Here is a 19869-nt window from a genome sequence, read left to right as displayed (position 1 = left end):
TGGACGATCTCATCGTTTATTCCAAAACCTACGAGGACCATCTGAAACACCTGGCAGAAGTGTTTGACGCCCTGGCAAGCTACGGCCTAAAGGTGAAACCCTCCAAGTGTCACCTGCTGAAACCAAAGGTACAGTACCTGGGACACGTGGTGAGTGCTGACGGAGTGGCTCCCGACCCCGATAAGATCACCGTGATTAAAGACTGGCCAAGACCATCCAGCATAAAGGAAGTGCGGCAGTTCCTCGGGTTGGTAGGCTACTACCGAAGATTCATTCCCGGTTTCACCAAAATGGCAGCTCCTATGCAGGACCTCCTGATAGGTCAATCCAGGAAGGCCAAAAACCAGAAGCCGCCCTTCAGGTGGGAAAAGCTGGAAGAGGAGTCCTTCCGCCAGCTGAAGATGGCCCTCACGGGGGATGAAATCCTGGCGTACCCTGACTACGGCCAGCCCTTTATCCTCCACACGGACGCGAGCAACATCGGGCTAGGAGCCGTACTGTCCCAGATCCAGCAGTGGAAAGAATGGGTAATCGCTTACGCCAGCCGAAAACTACGGCCCATGGAGAGAAACCCTGAGAATTATAGCTCATTCAAGCTAGAGTTCCTGGCAGTGGTGTGGGCAGTGACCGAACGTTTCAAGTATTACCTTGCCTCTTCCAAGTTCACCGTGTACACGGATAACAACCCGTTGACACACCTGGACACTGCAAGACTTGGTGCCCTGGAGCAGAGATGGATGGCCCGCCTGTCCAACTATGAATTCACCATCAAATACCGGGCGGGACGCTCAAATGCCAACGCGGATGCCCTGTCCAGAATGCCAAACTTACCGGACGTAGGGGAAGATCCAGAAGAACTGGAAGAAGTCGAACTCCCTGTGTTCCACCCTCATAGGATTACCCTGTATTCCCACCGTGTAAGGGACAGGCGCTCTGCTACGTTCAATCCCTTACCCCACTACAGCTGGGCGGAGACACAAGACAGTGATCCCGCAGTCCGTCTGGTGAAGGAAATGCTGACACAGGCTGATGCCCGTCTTGACCCAGACACTCCGGAGTAGACCAAGCAACTGTGGAAAGAGAAAAGTAAGCTGTTTCTTTACAAGGAGAAGCTGTGCCGGAGAATGGTCAACTCTCGAACACATGAGCTGACCTGGCAGGTAGTGGTCCCAAGACGAGATGCGGCTATGGTTCTGGAGGCATACCACGATGGAGCAGGACACTTCGGATGGAAGAAGCTGGAGTTCCTGTTGCGTGGACGGTTCTACTGGGTAGGCATGAGAGGAGCTATCGAGAGGTGGTGCAGGGACTGTGGCCCGTGCAACCTAAGAAGGAAGGACCTTGCCAGCCAGAAGACTCCTCTGCAGCCCATCATCACCAGGCAGCCACTGGAGCTGGTAGCTCTGGACCATGTGAAACTGGCTCCAAGCAAATCTGGGTACGTCTACGCCCTCACAATCGTAGATCACTACTCCCGGTTCCTGGTGGTGGTCCCTGTCAAACAGCATCTAGAGCCTTCCAGCAGCACTGCTGCCGTCCACACGGGTATCCGGAGCAAGTGCTGACGGACCAAGGACCAGCCTTCGAAGCGGAGGTCTTCCTAGAGTTCTGCAATCTGTATGGCTGCAGGAAGATAAGAACAACGCCCTATCACCCTCAGACCAACGGACTATGTGAGAAAATGAACCAGGTGGTGATAGACTTGCTAAAAACGTTGCCCCTGGAAGAACGCAGTCTCTGGCCTGAAAAACTGCCTGATCTGGTGGACTTATATAATCACATCCCTGTAGGTTCCACCAACTGTACCCCGGCTTACCTAATGAGAGCAAGACCTGGTAAGCTGCCTATTGACCTGGATATGGGAGTCCTGACACCTGAGGACACCTCGCCAGCGGCAGACTGGGATACAGAATGGCAGCAGCAGTATCGGAAAGTACAGGAGAGCGTCGAGCGGAGTCTGTCTCAAGCAAGAGAAAGGCAAGAGAAGACTTATAACCAGCATGCTCCCGCTGTTCCCCTAGTACCTGGAGAGCAGGTCTTGAAGAGAAAGAGGCGGCTCCACAAGTTGGACGACCAGTGGGAGAAGGACCCGTACACAGTACTGCCCTCAAGCCATGATAATTAGTGTTGAGCATTCCGATACTGAAATATCGGGTATCGGCCGATATTCGCGGTATCGGAATTCCGATACTTAATTCCGATACTTTTAGAATATCGAATACCGGAATCGGAAGTTCTCATAATGCCTGCGCTCTGCAGTGTCTCTGAAGGATGACAAGCTGGATGGCAGCGCTCAGCTGCGATCCAGCCTGTCATCAGAATGCCATCCCAGCGTGGGAGAATTCTCCTGATTATTTAAAAGCCGGCGGGCGGTAAAAAGCCGCCGGCTTTTAAACAATCACACAGCCCCATACTGCTTCCCCGCAGCCTCCCACCCCGATCCTCCGCTCCCCCCGCCACCTCCCATCCCGATCGGAAATTAGGACCGGGCAGGGAGCGCAGCACCAAGGAGTGGGGAGCGAAGGACCCGGGCGGGGAAGCCGGCAGTGAAAAGACTTCACCGCCGGATTTCCCGTTCTGTGCTGCGCTTTCCCGCCGGTTATTTCAAATGAACAGCTGAGGTATCAGGTGATGCTGATCAGCTGTTCATTTGAAGTAGCCCCGGTGCCCTCAGAGGGTTCATGTGAGTTCATGCTTGACTGCATTGCATGAACTCACATGAACTTTCCCACAGCCGCACAGGTCAGCCTCACCTCCCAGACCGGTCATGATTGGTGTGTGTGGGTGTCTGTGCGGGTGTGCGCGGTGTGTGTGCGGTGTCTGCGGGTGTGTGCGATGTGTGCGGGTGTGTGCGGTGTGTGTGCGGTGTGTGTGCGATGTCTGCGGGTGTGTGCGTGCAGGCAGATATAGGCCTGTGACACTACTACTCCCATCGGCCTATGTCTGTCCCCCGTCCACTCGTGCCAGCAGGATCAGCTTGATGGGAGCAGTAGTTCCCATCAGCCTGATCCTGCTATTTAAACTGCCCCATATGTTATTTTGGCCCCCATAGGTTTATATTTTTGCCCCTATACATGTTTTATTTAGGCCCCCATATTTTTTTTTGTTTTTGGTCCCCAATAAATTTTAAATACATGTCATTGGTGGCCAGTGGTTACCAAAAATAAATTAGTTTATACATTACCTGTCCCCGCCGATCGCCACCTAAAATAAAGTAAAAAATAAAAAACTACACCTATACTCACCTAGACACCTAATTCCCCGAAGCCATCGATCTCCTGTAATAAAATGTAAAATAATAAACCACAACCTTATCCTTACCCCTCCGTAGTAGTCCACGAGTCTCCCACGAAGATCTCCAGTTTAGAGCAGCCACATAGAATGTGACCGCTCTGAACCGCCGCCGCCGCTATTGCATAAGCGGGTTCGCCGGAGTTCAGGCATCGCTGCTCCGGTTAGCTGCTTTACGGCCCCGCTGTACCGTGAGAAATTCCCACGGTACAGCAGTGCCGTAAAGGAGGTCTCCGGAGCTGGGCTGACTGAATGCACTCCGGTGACCTCAGTCAGTGGCTCCCGCTGCCAGGAGCGGACGTGTTCCCGGCAGTGTGAACTTACAGCAGCCATGCACAGCTGTCACCATCTCCAGATGTGACAGCTGTGCATGGGAGATCAGCGCAGGAACGTGGACAGGTAACTTTTTTTTTTTTTTAGTAAACTAAGAATTAAATAAAATGTTGTGTTTTATTTCAAATAATTTTTTTTTTTCTGGGTGTAGTGTGTGTTTTTTATTTTTAACTCTTTGTAGGTTAGTAATGGGGGTGTCTTATAGACGCCCCTCATTACTAACCTGGGCTTCATGGCAGCTGGCACTGACATGAACCCCAACCCTATTACCCCCTGCCACCGCACCAGGGCAGCGTGGAAGAGCGAGGCTAAGTGCCAGAATTGGCGCATCCTATGGATGCGCCATTTCTGGGGCGGCTGACGGCTGGTGTTTCTAGCCTGGGAGGGGGCCAATATTCATGGCACCCTTCCTGGGTTATTAATATCAGCCCCTAGCTGTCTGCCTAGCCTTTGCTAGCTATTAAAATAGGGGGGACCCCACGTCATTTTTTTGGGGGGTCTCCCATTTTAATAGCTAGTAAAGGCTAGGTATTCAGCTGGGGGCTGATATTAGTAGCCTGGGAAGCTCCGTGGGTATTACCCCCTTCCCAGGCTTCAAACATCTGCCCCAGCCGTCTGCTTAACCTCCGCTAGAGACTAAAATTATGGGGGATCCCACGCCAATTTTATTTTTAATAAATCCTTTATTTTAACACTAAATGACACTTGAGGGGTTAATAAAGATGCAGTCCCTAAATTATTATTTATTTTTTAATTAATTTTTCCCAAAAATTTTGACGTGGGCTTTGCCATATTTTTGTATGCCAGCCAGGTACAGCATCCAGGAACGGGCTGCCCCCAACTCCCAGCTGCCTATTTGTACCTGGCCGGACACAACAATATAGGGAAGCCCTTTTTTTTTAATTATTTCATGAAACAATTTAAAAAAATTGACGTGGGGCTTCGCACTATATTTGTGTCCAGCCAGGTACAGCAGGCAGAAACGGGCTGCCCCCAACCACCAGCTGCCTATTTGTACCTGGCTGGACACAACAATATAGGGAAGCCCTTTTTTTTAATTATGTAATGAAATAATTAAAAAAAAATTGACGTGGGGCTTCGCACTGTTTTTGTGTCCAGCCAGGTACAACTAGGCAGCTGGGGGCTGTAATCCGCAGTGCTGGGAGGCCCAAGCTTTCTGGGCCACCCCCGCTGCAAATTGCAGTCCGCAGCCACCCCGGAAAATGGCGCGTTCATAGAAGCGCCATCTTCTGGCGCTGTACCCAACTCATCCAGGGCCCTGGTGCGGTGGCTCACTGGGTAATAAAGGAGTTAGGGCCAGCTTGGCATTATCAGCTGGCCCTAAGCCCGAAATTCATGAGGTCACGCCAATATTAGACATAACCACCATGAATTTCTAGTAAAGTATTTAAAAAAAACACAACACCCAGAAAAAAGTCCCTTAATTGAAATAAACACACAATTCTTTATTGTTCTAAATTAAACCATACTTACCATCACGACCATTCCAGCTGAAGCCAACGATCTCCTGCCATAAAATAAAAATAATAAAGCAACCTCATCCTTACCTTTCCATGGTTCCCACGACAGCTTCAGCTCTGCTACATCGAGATGACAGGCTGGACCGCAGCAGAACGCTGCCATCCAGCCTGTCATCCCACAGACACTGAGAAGCGCAGGCATGCTTGCGCTCCTCAGTGTCTCGCTGTGACGGCATAAAGATGAGCCGAGGTCATGTCCAATGAACTCGGCTCACCTCATGCACGTCACTGACAGCCTGGGAAAATTCTCCTGCACTCAGCGCTTCAGCGTGAGAATTCTCCCACGCTGTCAGTGACGTGCATGAGGTGAACTCATGTCCAATGAACTCAGCTAACCTCATGCACGTCACTGACAGTGTTTGTGGTTTTTTTTAACTTTGACTATGGGGTTAGTAATGGGGGTGTCTTATAGACGCCTCTCCATTACTAACCTGGGCTTGATGTCAGCTGGCATTATAAGCTGACATCAACCCCAACCCTATTACCCCACTGCCACCGCTACAGGGCAGTGGGAAGAGCGAGGCTAAGTGCCAGAATTGGCGCATCCTATGGATGCGCCATTTCTGGGGTGGCTGACGGCTGGTGTTTCTAGCCTGGGAGGGGGCCAATATTCATGGAACCCTTCCTGGGCTATTAAAATCAGCCCCCAGCTGTCTGCCTAGCCTTTGCTAGCTATTAAATTAGGGGGGACCCCACGCCATTTTTTTGGGGGGGGTCCCCCATTTTAATAGCTAGTAAAGGCTAGGTATTCAGCTGGGGGCTGATATTAGTAGCCTGGGAAGCTCCGTGGGTATTACCCCCTTCCCAGGCTTCAAACATCTGCCCCAGCCATCTGCTTAACCTCTGCTAGAGCCTAAAATTACGGGGAACCCCACGCCAATTTTTTTTTAAATAAATTCTTTATTTTAACACTAAATGACAAGTACAGTAATCAACACTATCACTGTACTTCATATATATGTGACTGACATGTTTTTATCTATCTAATCTATGTGTGATTCTCTATTTCTTCTATTCTAAATTGTCGGGTACCGCTGCTGAATTGCCAGCCGGCTTTTTTAAAGAGACGGTGCATGAAAACACTATTATTTTTTTTAATAAATCCTTTACACTAAATGACAAGTACAGTAATCAACACTGTCACTGTACTTCATATATATGTGACTGACATGTTTCTATCTATCTAATCTATGTGTGATACTCTATTCTTTCTGTTGTAAATTGTCGGGTACCGCTGCTGAATTGCCGGCCAGCTTTTTTAAAGAGACGGTGCATGAAAACACTATTATTTTTTTTAATAAATCCTTTACACTAAATGACAAGTACAGTAAGCAACACTGTCACTGTACTTCATATATATGTGACTGACATGTTTCTATCTATCTAATCTATGTGTGAAGCTCTATTCTTTCTTTTGTAAATTGTCGGGTACCGGTGTATGCCGCTGATGAATTGCCGGCTTTTTGCGTAATACATTCTACATTATTCTTAGTTGTTTTACTTCATGTAGAATTAACCTACAAGGAAAGAAAGGGTTTATTTTCATTCCGATATTTGTGTCCCATTGACTTGCATTGGTTTCCGGTATCGGAATCGGCGATATCCGATACGTTTTGGGTATCGGCCCGATCCAATCCGATACGATATTTCCTGATATCGGAAGGTATCGCTCAACACTAATGATAATCCAAAAGTCTGTCTAATCAGTAAGGATGGAGGAGAAATCACAGCCATTGTCGGCCCAAGAGGTAGAAGAATCCATACCAGCAGCCCAGGAGAATCAACCCTCTGCTAGTAGTGAGCCTGCTGTGCCCCTAGTAAGCCAAAGAGTACGCAGAAAGCTGCCAGGCCTACCAACAACACCTCCTACACCCTGTAGTGCAGAACCAGATAGTGGGTTACCTAGATCCACCAGGAGCACTAGAGGACAGATGCCCGCTCGCTGGAGAATCTAAACTGTAATGTGAATTTACCTGTAAACTGCAAATGTTGAAAATGGTTTGTGTTTGTTGCCTGTTTATTAATTATGTTTCTCTAGTTACCCTTCAGGTTTATTTGGACTGACAGGTTATGGACGCTGAGTAACCGGAACTACATTATAGATAGTTAAACTTGGTGCTTCTTGCGAAAACGGCCACGGAAGAAAAACCTGTCTGGCGTGGCCTCCTTGTGGCCCAAAGTAGCTAGCCTCAGCCTTGCAGCAACGCCCAGGGCCAACGTTTAGGGTTTGCTTTGGACAGGTCCCCTACTCTGTTCTAAAACTTCACCTTGGGTGATATGGACACATGGTTACGGAAATGCCGTGACCTTAAAGACAAAATGTACTTTTTCCTGTTGTTGTTTATACCCTGTTATATTATGTTTTAAAAATGTGTTTAGTCAAGGAGTACTAAAATTTACTAGGGGGGAATGTGGCACCCCAGGGGTCTGGTTACCACAGTAATAGAAATATTACGTCTGAGAGCAAGTGGGAGGTTTCCTGGTCAGGAGCCCTTAAGCATGCAACACCTGCTGCCCAGTCCTGGGAGGGGAGGAATCTGCCCTTATAAACTGGGTCTGGGGCGGGGTTAGGGGAGAACAAGCAGACACAGGGAAAGAAACAGCAGGAGCTCTGTAGGAGCAGGAGCTGAGTGCCAGGGGCTGGAGCTAAGCAGAGCTCGCCCTGGCAGAAGAATCTAAGTACCAGACACCGGAGTCCGAGTCTGTAAGGATCTCTAAGTACAACTGCAGAACCCAGCCGGCAGGGGATTCCAGGTCCTCTGGCCATAGAAGCCTGGAGGCTCAGTCACAAGCAAGGGACCAGCACCGCCATTGAGGAGCGGAGGCTAACAGAAGGCCCCAAGTCACCAGCCATATGGGTGAGCACTACACGGTACACTCAGGGATGTGGGCTACTATCACCCGCTTATAGCAAGGTAGCCAGGAAGAGTGCAGACAGACGGGGAGGCCTACAACTCCACCTGGTCAGGGGAACTCCTGTTTGCTCACAGACTGACCAGGCCTCTTATTCTAGCCAATACTCCCGGGAGGGTCTGCCTTATTATCATCAGTAAAGACCCTGCACTGCACTGCAAAGACTCTGAGTCGTTCCTGTTGCGCTCATGCACCATCACTCCCATCATCCACACTCATTGCCCTGAGGCTATACTCCTCCCGTGGGGAGTCATCCCATTCTCTGCTGCGCATACAACACCAGCCTCAGCGGTCTGCCTCGCAGCGGCGGTACACCCTGACCACAATCCACGGGTGGCGTAGTCGGACAATTAACTTAAAACCTTACAAATAGACTGCCACTGGTTTGACCACCCTGAGCCACAGGACCGGGTCACCACCACGGAGACTACAACCCCCAGAGACCCGGCTCCGGGTATCCCACACACGTGCCCACACGGCCCAGGGGGTGCGTCAAAAGCACCTTTCAATGTACCTGCAGAAGCATGTGACACAAAGAAGCAGAATGATGAGGAGGCAGTCAGCACCCATATCGCTGAAGAACCGCTACCAGGCTCTCACGCAGGACAACTACGAAGATGTACATCAAAAAAGTGCTTTACCTACAAAGAACATTCCAGTAAGCAATCAGAAGCCTCTTGAAGAGAGAAAAAGTAACGCTGTGGTGAAGAAGAAAAGGAGAGTGGTGGTCTTGGAGGATTCCTTTCTGAGAGGAACAAAATTCGCTATCTGCCAACCGGACATCATACCACGAGAAGTGTGCTGTCTTCCAGGTGCCCTAATCAAAGATGAGTCTGATAGGGTATGAAGACTCTTCAGTGCTACAGACGACTACCCATGCCTGTTAATACACATAAGAACAAATGACACAGCAAAAATTACCTGGAAACTATATGCAGAGACTTTGAAAACCTAGGCAGGAAAGTGAAGGAATTTGGAGCCCAGTTCGTCTTCTCATCCATCCTCACAGTGAATGGACATGGAACAAGGAGATTGAACAGGATTGTACAGGTGAAACATTGGCTACATTGATGGTGTCATCAGCAATATTTTGGGGTTTTTGTCCATGGAGTGAATGACCTGTATGATGGACTCTTTGCTAGAGATGTGTTGCATCTTACGAAAAAAAGGAAATGCATATTTAATAGACGCTTTGCTACACTCATCAGGAGAGTTTTAAACTAATTCAATGCAGGATGAGAAATATACGGCCAGGAAAAGGTATTTGATATTAGAAGTGGAAATAAGAAGCAAAGACAACACATTCTGAATGAAAATAGAGGAGCAAGAGAAACCGACTACAAACTGAAATGTGTCTATACAAATGAACAGAACATGGGAAACAAACAAGGAGAATTGGAGCTGCTAACACAGGAACAGAGATCTGATTGGAATACAAACCTTGAAGGCTGCAACTTATTTATAATAAACAGGCTTAACAAGAGGGGAGGAAGTGTTGCATTGTATGTTAAAAAAGCGTATATCTTCACAGAGATCCAAGCTTCAGAGAATGGTAGCTCTGTAGAAACTGTTTGGGTAAGAATATGAGGAGAGAAGAACATAAAGGACACTATTGTAGGTGTTTATTATAGACCACATGAACAGACTGAAGATATGGATGAACTCCTTTTACATCACATGTCTTTGTTCTCAAAAAAGTACAACATAGTGATCATGGGAGAATTTAACTATCCAGATATTTATTGGGAATCTCTCAGGCAACAGTAATGGGTCCAGAAAATTCTTATCTTCTCTCACTGACAACTTTATCTTTCAAAAGGGAGAATAGAGAAAAGAGGATCTGCCATCTTGGACCTAATTCTTATCAACAGGGAGGAAATGGTTGAAGAAGTAAAGATGGCTAGGAATTTAGGAGGCAGCGATCATGCTATCCTCAAATTTTTTGGATTACAAGAGCAGGAAGACCTGTGAGGACTCAGACTTTAAGGTTGGACTTCAGAAACGCAGATTTTAATGAACTCAGAAAAAGGGCAGGGAAGGTCCAATGGCTTGATGGTCTAAAGGACAAAAATGTCCAAGAAGGATGGGAGATTTTGCTAAATGGAATTCTCAGTGCACAATCAGTAACAATCCCAAGAAGAAGGAAGAATTGGAAGCATTTAAAGAGAACAGGATGGATGAACACACAACTTATACACTTTCTAAAAAGGAAAAAATATATATAACAAATGGAAAGGGGAGCAAAGATAAAGAAGAATATAATGCTGTCTGCAGGAAATGCAGGGCAAGCATTAGAAGAGCTAAAGCCCGTAATGAAGTAAGGCTTGCAAGGGAGACCAAAAGCAATAAAAAAGTAGTTTTGGGGAATGTCAAAAGAAAAAGATAAGTCAAAGATGTCATAGGATTTTTACAGGATGAAAAGGATGACGTGGTCAAAACTTTTAAATTACTATTTTACATCTGTGTTCTCTAAGAAAGCAAATGTAACATCAACTGATCTTCACTGTACTATAGAAGGAATAAAATAATCCACACTATCTATAAACAGAGAGATGGTGAGGGAACACTTTGCGAATTTAAATGAATTTAAATCTCCTGGTCCAGATGAATTACATCCTAGGGTACTGAAAGAGATAGCAAAGGAAATTGCAGAACCACTAGCCAGAATCTTTGAAAATTCCTGGAGAACAGAAGAAGTCCCAGAAGATTGGAGAAGGACAAATGTTGTCCCTATTTTCAAAAAAGAAAGAAGATGGAGCCAGGAAATTACAGGCCAGTGAGTCTTACTTCAGTACCAGGAAAGATCTTTGAACAAATTATTAAACAACATGTATGTAAGTATTTGGATAAGAATATAGTAATTAACCAGAGCCAGCATGAGATTGTAGCAAACAAGTCATGCCAGACTAAGCAAATTTCCTTCTATGATGGAATCACTGACTGGGTGGATCAGGGAAATGTGGTAGATATAGTATATCTCAACTTCAGCCAAGCATTTGATAAAGAATCTCATACTATCCTTATTGAAAAAATTACCAAGTATGGGATTGAAAAGGCTACTGTTAGGTGGATTCATATCTGTCTCAGTGATTGTACTGAAAGAGTGGTAATAAATGATTGCACATCCAATTGGAAGAGTGTTTCAAGTGGGGTACCACAAGGCTGTGTCCTGGCCCCAGTCTTGTTCAACATTATTATAAATCATCTAGATAAGGGAACTGAAGGTAAACTAATCCAATTTGCAGATGACGCAAAGCTAGGAGGGATAGCTAACACTAGAGAAGACAGAAAAGAATTCAGAAGGATCCACATAAGCTTGAACAATGGGCAGCTAATAGAATGGTATTTAACAAGGAGAAATGCAAGATTCTACATCTGGGCAAGAAAAATAGAATGGGAGGAATAGAAATAAGCAACAGCACATGTGAAAAAGACTTGGGTATACTAATAGATCACAGATTGCACATGAGTCAGCAGTGTGATGCAGCAGCAGAAAAAGGCAAACACAGATCTGGGTTGTATTAAGAGAAGCAAATAGTCTAGATCACATAAAGTAATTATCCACCTCTACTCCTCTTTGGGTCAGACCTCATCTGGAATACTGTGTCCAGTTCTGAGCAACACATTTTAAAAAAGACATAAAAAAATTTGAGCAAGTTCACAGAAGAGCTACCAGGATGGTGAGCAAACTGCAAACTATGTGCCACGAGGAACAGTTAAAGGATCTTGGAATGTTTAGCTTACAAAAAAAAAACCTAAGAGGAGACTTAATAGCTGTCTACAAATATCTGAAGGGATGTCACAGTATAGAGTGATCATCCTTATTCTCATTTGCACATGGAAACAAGAGAAGCAATGGAAGAAACTGAAAGGGAGAACATACAGTTTAGATATTAGAAAAAACTTTTTGACAGTAAGAGTGATAAGTGAGTGGAACAGGATGCCATGAGAGGTGGTGAGTTCTCCTTCAATGGAAGTGTTCAAACAGATGCTGGACCAACATCTTTCTGAGATGATTTAGCGAATCCTGCTTTGAGCAGGAGGTTGGACACGATGACCCTGGAGGTCCCTTCCAACTCTAACATTCTATGATTCTATGATCCTATGTGCGGATTAAATGAGCCTTTGATGCATTTCCACTGCGGGAAGCGCACTAAAAATGCATGTGCATTTTTTACCTGCTGATTTTTCTCATCTAGTGCAAGTCTATGGGTAAAATCTGCACAAAAAAATCAGTGAACTCGCAAGAGAAATTGACATGTGGCGAATTTAAAACATGCACCACAGGGCAGTTTATGCTGAGTAAAAAAGAAGCTTAGTGGGCATGTGATATGTACTCACAAAACCCTGATCTCATCATCAAGTCTGTCTGGGATTACATGACAAGACAGAAGAATTTGTACAAACTTACTTCCACAGATCTGTGGTTAGTTCTCCAAGATGTTTGGAACAATCTACCTGCTGAGTTCCTTCAAAAACGGTGTACAAATATACAGTACAGACCAAAACTTTGGACACACCTTCTCATTTAAAGATTTTTCTGTATTTTCATGACTATGAAAATTCTACATTCACACTGAAGGCATCAAAACTAGGAATTAACACATGTGGAATTATATACTTAACAAAAAAGTGTGAAACAACTGAAAATATGTCTTATATTCTAGGTTCTTCAAAGTAGCCACCTTTGGCTTTGATGACTACTTTGCACACTCTTGGCATTCTCTTGATGAGCTTCAAGAGGTAGTCACCGGAAATGGTTTTCACTTCACAGGTGTGCCCTGTCAGGTTTAATAAGTGGGATTTCTTGCCTTATAAATGTGGTTGGGACTAGTGTTGAGCCACCCCCGTAGTGTTCGAGTTTGGTTCGGTTCGTCGAACACCCGTATGTTCGCCGAACTGTTCGTCGAACTGTTCGTCGAACACCTTCGAACACCGTTAAAACCAATGGCAGGCAAACAAAAACACATAGAAACACATAGAAAACACCTTCAAAGGTGTCCAAAAGCTGACAAACTGCTCAGAAGACACAACTAACATATGGAAAAGTGACAAGTACATATAGTCATGCGAAAAGAAAAGAGGTGGAGGAGTAAAAGGAGGGGGAGACACAGATATAGGCATGTCATGCCCTTCTAAAATCAAGAAAGGCTGGAGTAAAAATCTAAAATCAGCCTACCAACACCCAGACGTCGTGACAAGAAAATTAAAAAAAGAAATATCTTTAGGTAGAATGGCGGTTCCATTCAGAACACTTTCCTTACAAGACGTAGTGGTATCCCCGTTGTGAGGTGTGCCAAAAACGGAACCCAATACATTCGGACTAATCCACCATTTGTCATATCCAAGGGGCAGGTCAGTAAACGACAACATCGACGCGGAACCAAGTACAGTAGTATATACTGTACATCCTTTGGCAAGGCAATCAGGCGGATCAAGAAGTTGGGAAGGGTCACCCTAATGGCCAAAACAGACATTGATGCGGCGTTCCGGTTACTTACTACCTGTGCCTCCGAATAGTGTTCACTTATTGGGCTGCTTCTGGGAAGGAGCATACTATATAGATCGCTGTTTGCCCATGGGGTGCTCCAGATCCTGTTCACTATTTGAGGCGTTTAGTTGCTTCCTCAAATGGGTTGTAATGGACGTTTCTAAGGGGGCAAATATTATCCATTACCTCGACAACTTCTTATTCCTGGGCCCAAAAGATTTGCCACAGTGTGAATACACGCGGTAGTCCACCTGTGAGAAGTAGAGAGCTGGAGGGAGAGCGGACACCACAGAGCCGAGTGGTTAGATGGAGAACGGAAGAAGGAAAGAGGGCGAGGGAGGTAAGGGAGTACAGTGGAAGGCCGACCTGAGCTCGCCCACGTTCCTGCTGGGTGGGGAACAGCCCTGGGAAGAAAAGCAGCTTGCGCATCCCTTTGAGGTTACGGGCGCGAGCGGGCAGAGGGACTACGCTGGAGTGCGAAGCCGACACGGCCAGTCCGTTCCTGCCCATGCGACCTCCGTGTCGCCGGGTTTGTGCCAGAGCCGCGGTGGACCCTGACGGCGAGCCCCCTCTCCCAATACTGGTGCCTGTCCGCTGGTAGGTCGAGCTCCCCCCCGCGGTGGGGGGGGAGTAACATCTGCAGAAGAAAGATCATCTTCCAGCCAAACTAAGATGTCTACTTCTTTTCGTGGACAATCTTATACCATCCCTTTCTTATGGACACGCCCATCGCTACAAATTCCAGATGAGGCACAAAAACAGCAGGTGCTTCAATGGATATCAAGTGCTCCTTCAAGTTGGCTCTCCTCCACCTCAACTTCAACATCACAAATACTCCAGTCCTCAGAGGCGTTGCCCCAATCGCACTTGCTTCCTCACAGCTCCCAAGTCTCCAGCTGCCCGTCTGAGTATGGGGTAACACAGATGGTTGAATCTGCAGAGCTGTTTACTCATACTATAGCCTGGGAATCAGAGGTCTTCTCCAGAGCATCTGTGAATCCAGACGAGGAAATGATCTGCACTGATGCCCAGAATGTTTATGAGTCGGATCCAGGCCCAGATGAAAAAGGTTCTGAGCATAATGTAGACCCTCGTTCCCAAACTGTAACTCCTGTTGGTGGAGACAATCAGGAAGACGATGATGAGACTCACATACCTGATTGGAGCGACAACTTGACTTTTCGGTCAGGGCAGGAAGAGGTTGGCTCTGAGGACAACGGGTGTGAGAACACACAGGGTGATGATGACGAGGTTGGAGATTCCACTTACTGTGAACCCACAGTCAGCCAGTCGATGAGGTCAGCAGAGGAGGTGGAGGAGGATGCTATTGACGACGAGGTTTGGTTGCGCCTTCCTGGACAGAGACGGAGTACTGGAAGCACGTCAACAACTGCATCCTCAACCACAACTCTGCCTCTGACCACAAGTCGTGGTGGCTCTTTGGGTCGCATGGGCTCTAAGCCTTGCATAGCCTGGGCATTTTTTGAGGTCGATAAGGATGACCCAACTCATGTTATCTGTAACATTTGTCACCAAAAGCTAAGTAGAGGCCAAAAAATCCATAGTTTGAGTACTTCATGCATGAACCGTCACATGGATATGAAGCATAAGTTACAGTGGGAAGCTCACTGTGCTACAATGAGGCCTAGCGGGCCGGGCCAACCACCGTCTGCCCCATCTTGTGCATCCGCAGCTTCTTCATCCTCTGTGACTGGGGGGACAGCAGTCACACATGTTTTTGGATGCAGACCTGACACCTCTTTACCCACAACAGCCAGTGTGATTGGCAGGTCGTCAGTTCATTTGGAAGTGGAAACACCTGCTGGTGTTGAGCGCTCTCCGACATCGAGAGCACCACCTTTGCATCTTCCTCACAGACCCGCAGTTTGCCCGGGACACCCTACTCAACCCCGTCTAAACACAACAGCCAGCCCTCGGTCCCTCAGATGTGGACAAGTAAAAGACCATTTCCTCCTAGCCATGAGAAAGCTAAGAGGTTGAATTTCACCATCTGCAAGCTCTTGGCTACAGAAATGCTGCCTTTCCGCCTGGTGGACACAGAGGATTTTCGAGACCTTATGTCCGTCGCAGTGCCCCAGTACCAGATGCCCAGTCGGCACTACTTCTCAAAGAAAGCTGTGCCTGCGCTACACCAGCATGTCGCACACAACATCACCGCTTCTTTGAGAAATTCTGTGTGTGACAGGGTGCATTTCACCACAGACACTTGGACGAGTAGGCATGGACAGGGGCGTTACATGTCACTGACTGGGCACTGGGTAACTATGGTGACAGCAGGACAAGGGGCTGCTGTCCAAGTCTTGTTGTCCACACGAGTTGTCCGTCAATCCTCTTTATCTCGAAGTTCCTCCACTGCTTCTACCTCCTCAACCTCCTCTCGGTCCTCCACCTGCACCCAAAGCCTGTCTGGTAATGCCACCCGCTTTCTAACTGTGCAGAAGGAATCCTGCACACCTCCTTACTATGCTGGCAGCAGGGCTCAACGGCATCAGGCGGTGTTTACTTTGAAATGTCTGGGAAATGTGAGTCACACAGCTGAGGAGTTGTGGTCAGCTCTGGAGACCCAGTTTCATGAATGGTTGTCTCCACTGGACCTGCAATCAGGGAAGGCCGTGTGCGACAATGTTGCAAACCTGGGTGCGGCCCTTCGCCGGGGCAATGTCACACACGTGCCTTGTATGGCTCACGTGTTGAACCTGGTTGTCCAGCAATTTTAAGCCCACTATCCCGGAATAGATGGCCTTCTGCAGAGGGCACGGTCGCTGTGTGCTCACTTCCGCCATTCGCATCCCGCAGCTCAATGACTTACATCTCTACAGAAGTCGTTGGGCCTGCCAGTTCACCGGCTGAAATGCGATGTGCCGACACGGTGGAATTCAACTCTGCACATGTTGCAGCGACTGTGGCAGCACCGATAAGCCCTGGTGCAATATGTTCTGGCGTATAGCCTGGGCCAACGAGATCCAGAGGTGGGGCAAATCACGCTGCAGGAGTGGTCTCAGATCAGGGACCTATAAAGTTGACGCGCCCCCTGGGCCGTGGGGCCCCGGAGCCGGGCCGGTAGACGCTGGGGGTTGTAGTCACTGTGACGGTGACCCGGTCCGTGACCCAGGGCGGTCAATCCAAGGGTAATTTGTATATATGGGTTTTATAATGTCCGACTACGCCACCTGTGGAGTGCGGCCAGTAATGAACACAGAGTCCGTGTGATGCAGTCCCAAGATCTTTACTCACAGTTGTTGCAGTCCAGATTACAGGTACCAGAGCAATCTCCCCGTCGTGCTGTGTGTACTCAGTGAGGGGCTCAGTCCACCCCCAGATAGCTCCAGAGTACTTAGCAGGACCCCCTTCTGTGTGTCCTTTCTCTGGCCTTCTCCCTGCACCTCACACCCAGTGACACTTCTATCCGGTACCCTCGGGCCTTGGCGGGCGACGTGTGTTCCATCTCCTGGGTCCTATGTGGCTACCTTCTTAGTGAGACTGGTGTGGACTTTGGCCTGCAGTACATGAAATGCTGCAGCCTCCGGTTTCTAGTTGAGCCTTGCTGTTTCTCCGCTAGTTGAGGTACCGGTTCCCCTTATCTGGCCTGACCCCTCTACCTCCTATTAGCAGCGGGCGTACGGGTGGCCTTCTGCACGGCCCGTACCCCTAGGGTCCCTTCGGTTCCTGGAGCCTTCCTGCTCCCACTCCTATCTTCTCTCCTTCAGTCCTGGGCCTCCCAGGCTAGGCCCGCCTCTGGAGCAGAGCTCATGCAGAGCCTCTGCTCCTGTCACTTCTCCTCCTCTGACTAGCTTGCTCTTTCTAAGACGGCTTCCTATTTATACTCTCCCTGTCATGTGCTCCCCTAAGCTGCTTTCTCCACCCACACCCACTACATAGGACCCTCCCACCAGCTAGGGACCTGGGACTGTGCTCTCCCTTAGGAGCAATCTCGCCCTACCCCCACTGCGGGTATGTGTTGGATGCAGGTGTTAGGGTCCCGAGACATACTCCTTCCTTACCTGAGAGTGACATGCAGTACCTCTGTGGCGACTGAACCCTCAGGGGCACCACACACCCTTCTGCACAGTTTTGAAATGGCGAAGAAGATGTTTAGTGCTGACGACTATGCCATTATCAGCATGACTATTTTTGTGACTTACATGCTGGAGCACACGTTAAACAGAATTCAGAGTCAGGTGGTGGGACAAGAGGAGGTGGAGGAAGTAGAGGAGGAGTCATATGCGGAAGGGATAACATCTCCAAAGTCCAGACGGTCGGCAGCACCAAGGCGGCAGGCATGGGAGGGTGGGGGAGAGGGATTACCCAGGGCGCATGGTAGCAGCTAAGCTGTTGAGGAAGGTGCAGGAGCCGAGGAAGAAGTGGAGGACGAACTGGCGATGGGCATGTAAGACTCATCAGATGAGGGAGACCTTGATCACATTTCTGTTGTGCGAGGTTGGGGGGAGAGGGCAGAGGAAGGAAGCATGATTCTTACCTCACTACCAACACAACAAGGACTTGATGCACACAACATCCTCCTAGATGCGCAAGACACATGAGTGCCTTCTTGCTGCACTACCTGCAACATGACCCTCGGATTGTCAGAATTCGAAGTAATCCCGACTACTGGGTTGCCACACTCTTAGATCCCCGGTACAAAAGTAAATTTGCCAAAATAATTCCTGCCATAGAAAGGGATTCACGCATGCAGGAGTATCTGCAGAGGCTGTTGCAGAATCTTACATGTGCTTTTCCACAAAACACCAGTGGTGCACGTAGTGAATCTCACAGTTCTAACTTGCAAACCGTGGGACTGTCGAGTCTTCATCACTCAAACCGTAACAGTAACACAGTATCTGCTGGTAACAGCAATTTTGTGGAATCGTTTCACCACTTTTTTCAGACCATCCTTTGCAAGGCCACAGGAGACAAGAAGTCTGACACATAGTCAACGCCTAGAGAGGTCTCCAAGTGAACATCGAAGCTATGACTGTGTCACTGGACCCTTGCTCATTTTGGGCTTCCAATCAGGAAAAATGGCCGGAGCTCGCCACTCACGCCTTGGAGATCTTGTCATGCCCTGCAGCCAGCGTTCTCTCTGAATGTGTGTTCAGCGCTGCTGGTGGTGTGCTGACAGATAAGCGCACGCGGCTTTCCACTGAGAATGTAGACAGACTCACGTTCATAAACATGAACAAATCATGGATCCGCAAGGACTTTTCTACCCCTGTGTCATCCTGGGGAGACTAAAAGCTTGAGGATTTGGTAAAATCACCTCACCAACCGTTTTAAGCAACTCTTGGGCAATTGATGCCACTTAAGTGGTGTCTGTGCCACAATTTTTGGAAAAACTGGAGACTCTTTTTGGAGTCCCCTTGCTGTGTTTTGCGTGACGTTGGCATCGTCAATTCCAGGTGGGTTGGGTCGCTCCCCCCCTTTTAACTGTAAGAAACTACATACACTATGGCTTGGGGTAACACAGATGGTTGAGTCTGAAGAGCTGTTTACTCAGAGGTCTGCTCCAAAGCTTCAGTGTCTGCTAGTCAGCGTAGAATTTTTAACTGCATCTAGCCTAGGCAATACTTTGGGCATAGTAGCCCAGCTGCGTAGCAAGCTGCACCGCCTGTGTATCTAATAAGAATTTTTAAATGCATCTAGCCTAGGCAGACTGTGGGGACCCCCAACCAAACCCAGACGCTCAGCCCCCCTACCGCCCCCCTTTCCTTGACAATACAATAATGTAACTCTTACAACTGGATGGGTGAGGATCGGTCACAGCTTTATTAACTCTTTATACTCATTCCATTAGAAAGGCATTTTATTTCTAAAATAATTCAGCTTGTTGCAGCATGCCCTGGGTCTCCACACCGGCAAGTTGGCCAACAAGTGTAACTCTCCAACATGTCCTTTCTATTTCCAGGCCACGGAGGATCATGCGTACTCGTATGCAGGACTGTGACCTCCATCAATCACTCTTAACGCTTGTTCCACTCCGTCCTGCAGTCCTGACAGGAATATGTCCAGTCCAATATCCATTAAGTGAACACCGTCGGGCCGTATGAGGCCTGAGTTATCTCCCTCCAGTTGTCGGTGTTGTATCACTACACCGCCTCTGTCTCTTCTAAATTTTGTCATCCGAATATTTATTACCCGCCTTGTCCGTTCGATGGCCGTGATGTCTCGCGCACCTTGCCATACCGCTATCGGCACAATCTCTGACCATACTATAGTTAGTTTTGTGAAAAATTCTCTGAAGCGCTCAGTGTCTAGTTTCATTATTGCCATTAGTTATGCACT

This window comes from Phyllobates terribilis, unplaced genomic scaffold, assembly GCF_046119375.1.
Source record: "Phyllobates terribilis strain yellow unplaced genomic scaffold, ASM4611937v1 Scaffold_2__4_contigs__length_985480577, whole genome shotgun sequence".
NCBI classification, from domain to species: Eukaryota; Metazoa; Chordata; class Amphibia; order Anura; family Dendrobatidae; genus Phyllobates; species Phyllobates terribilis.
Note: the sequence above shows the minus strand (reverse complement) of the source record.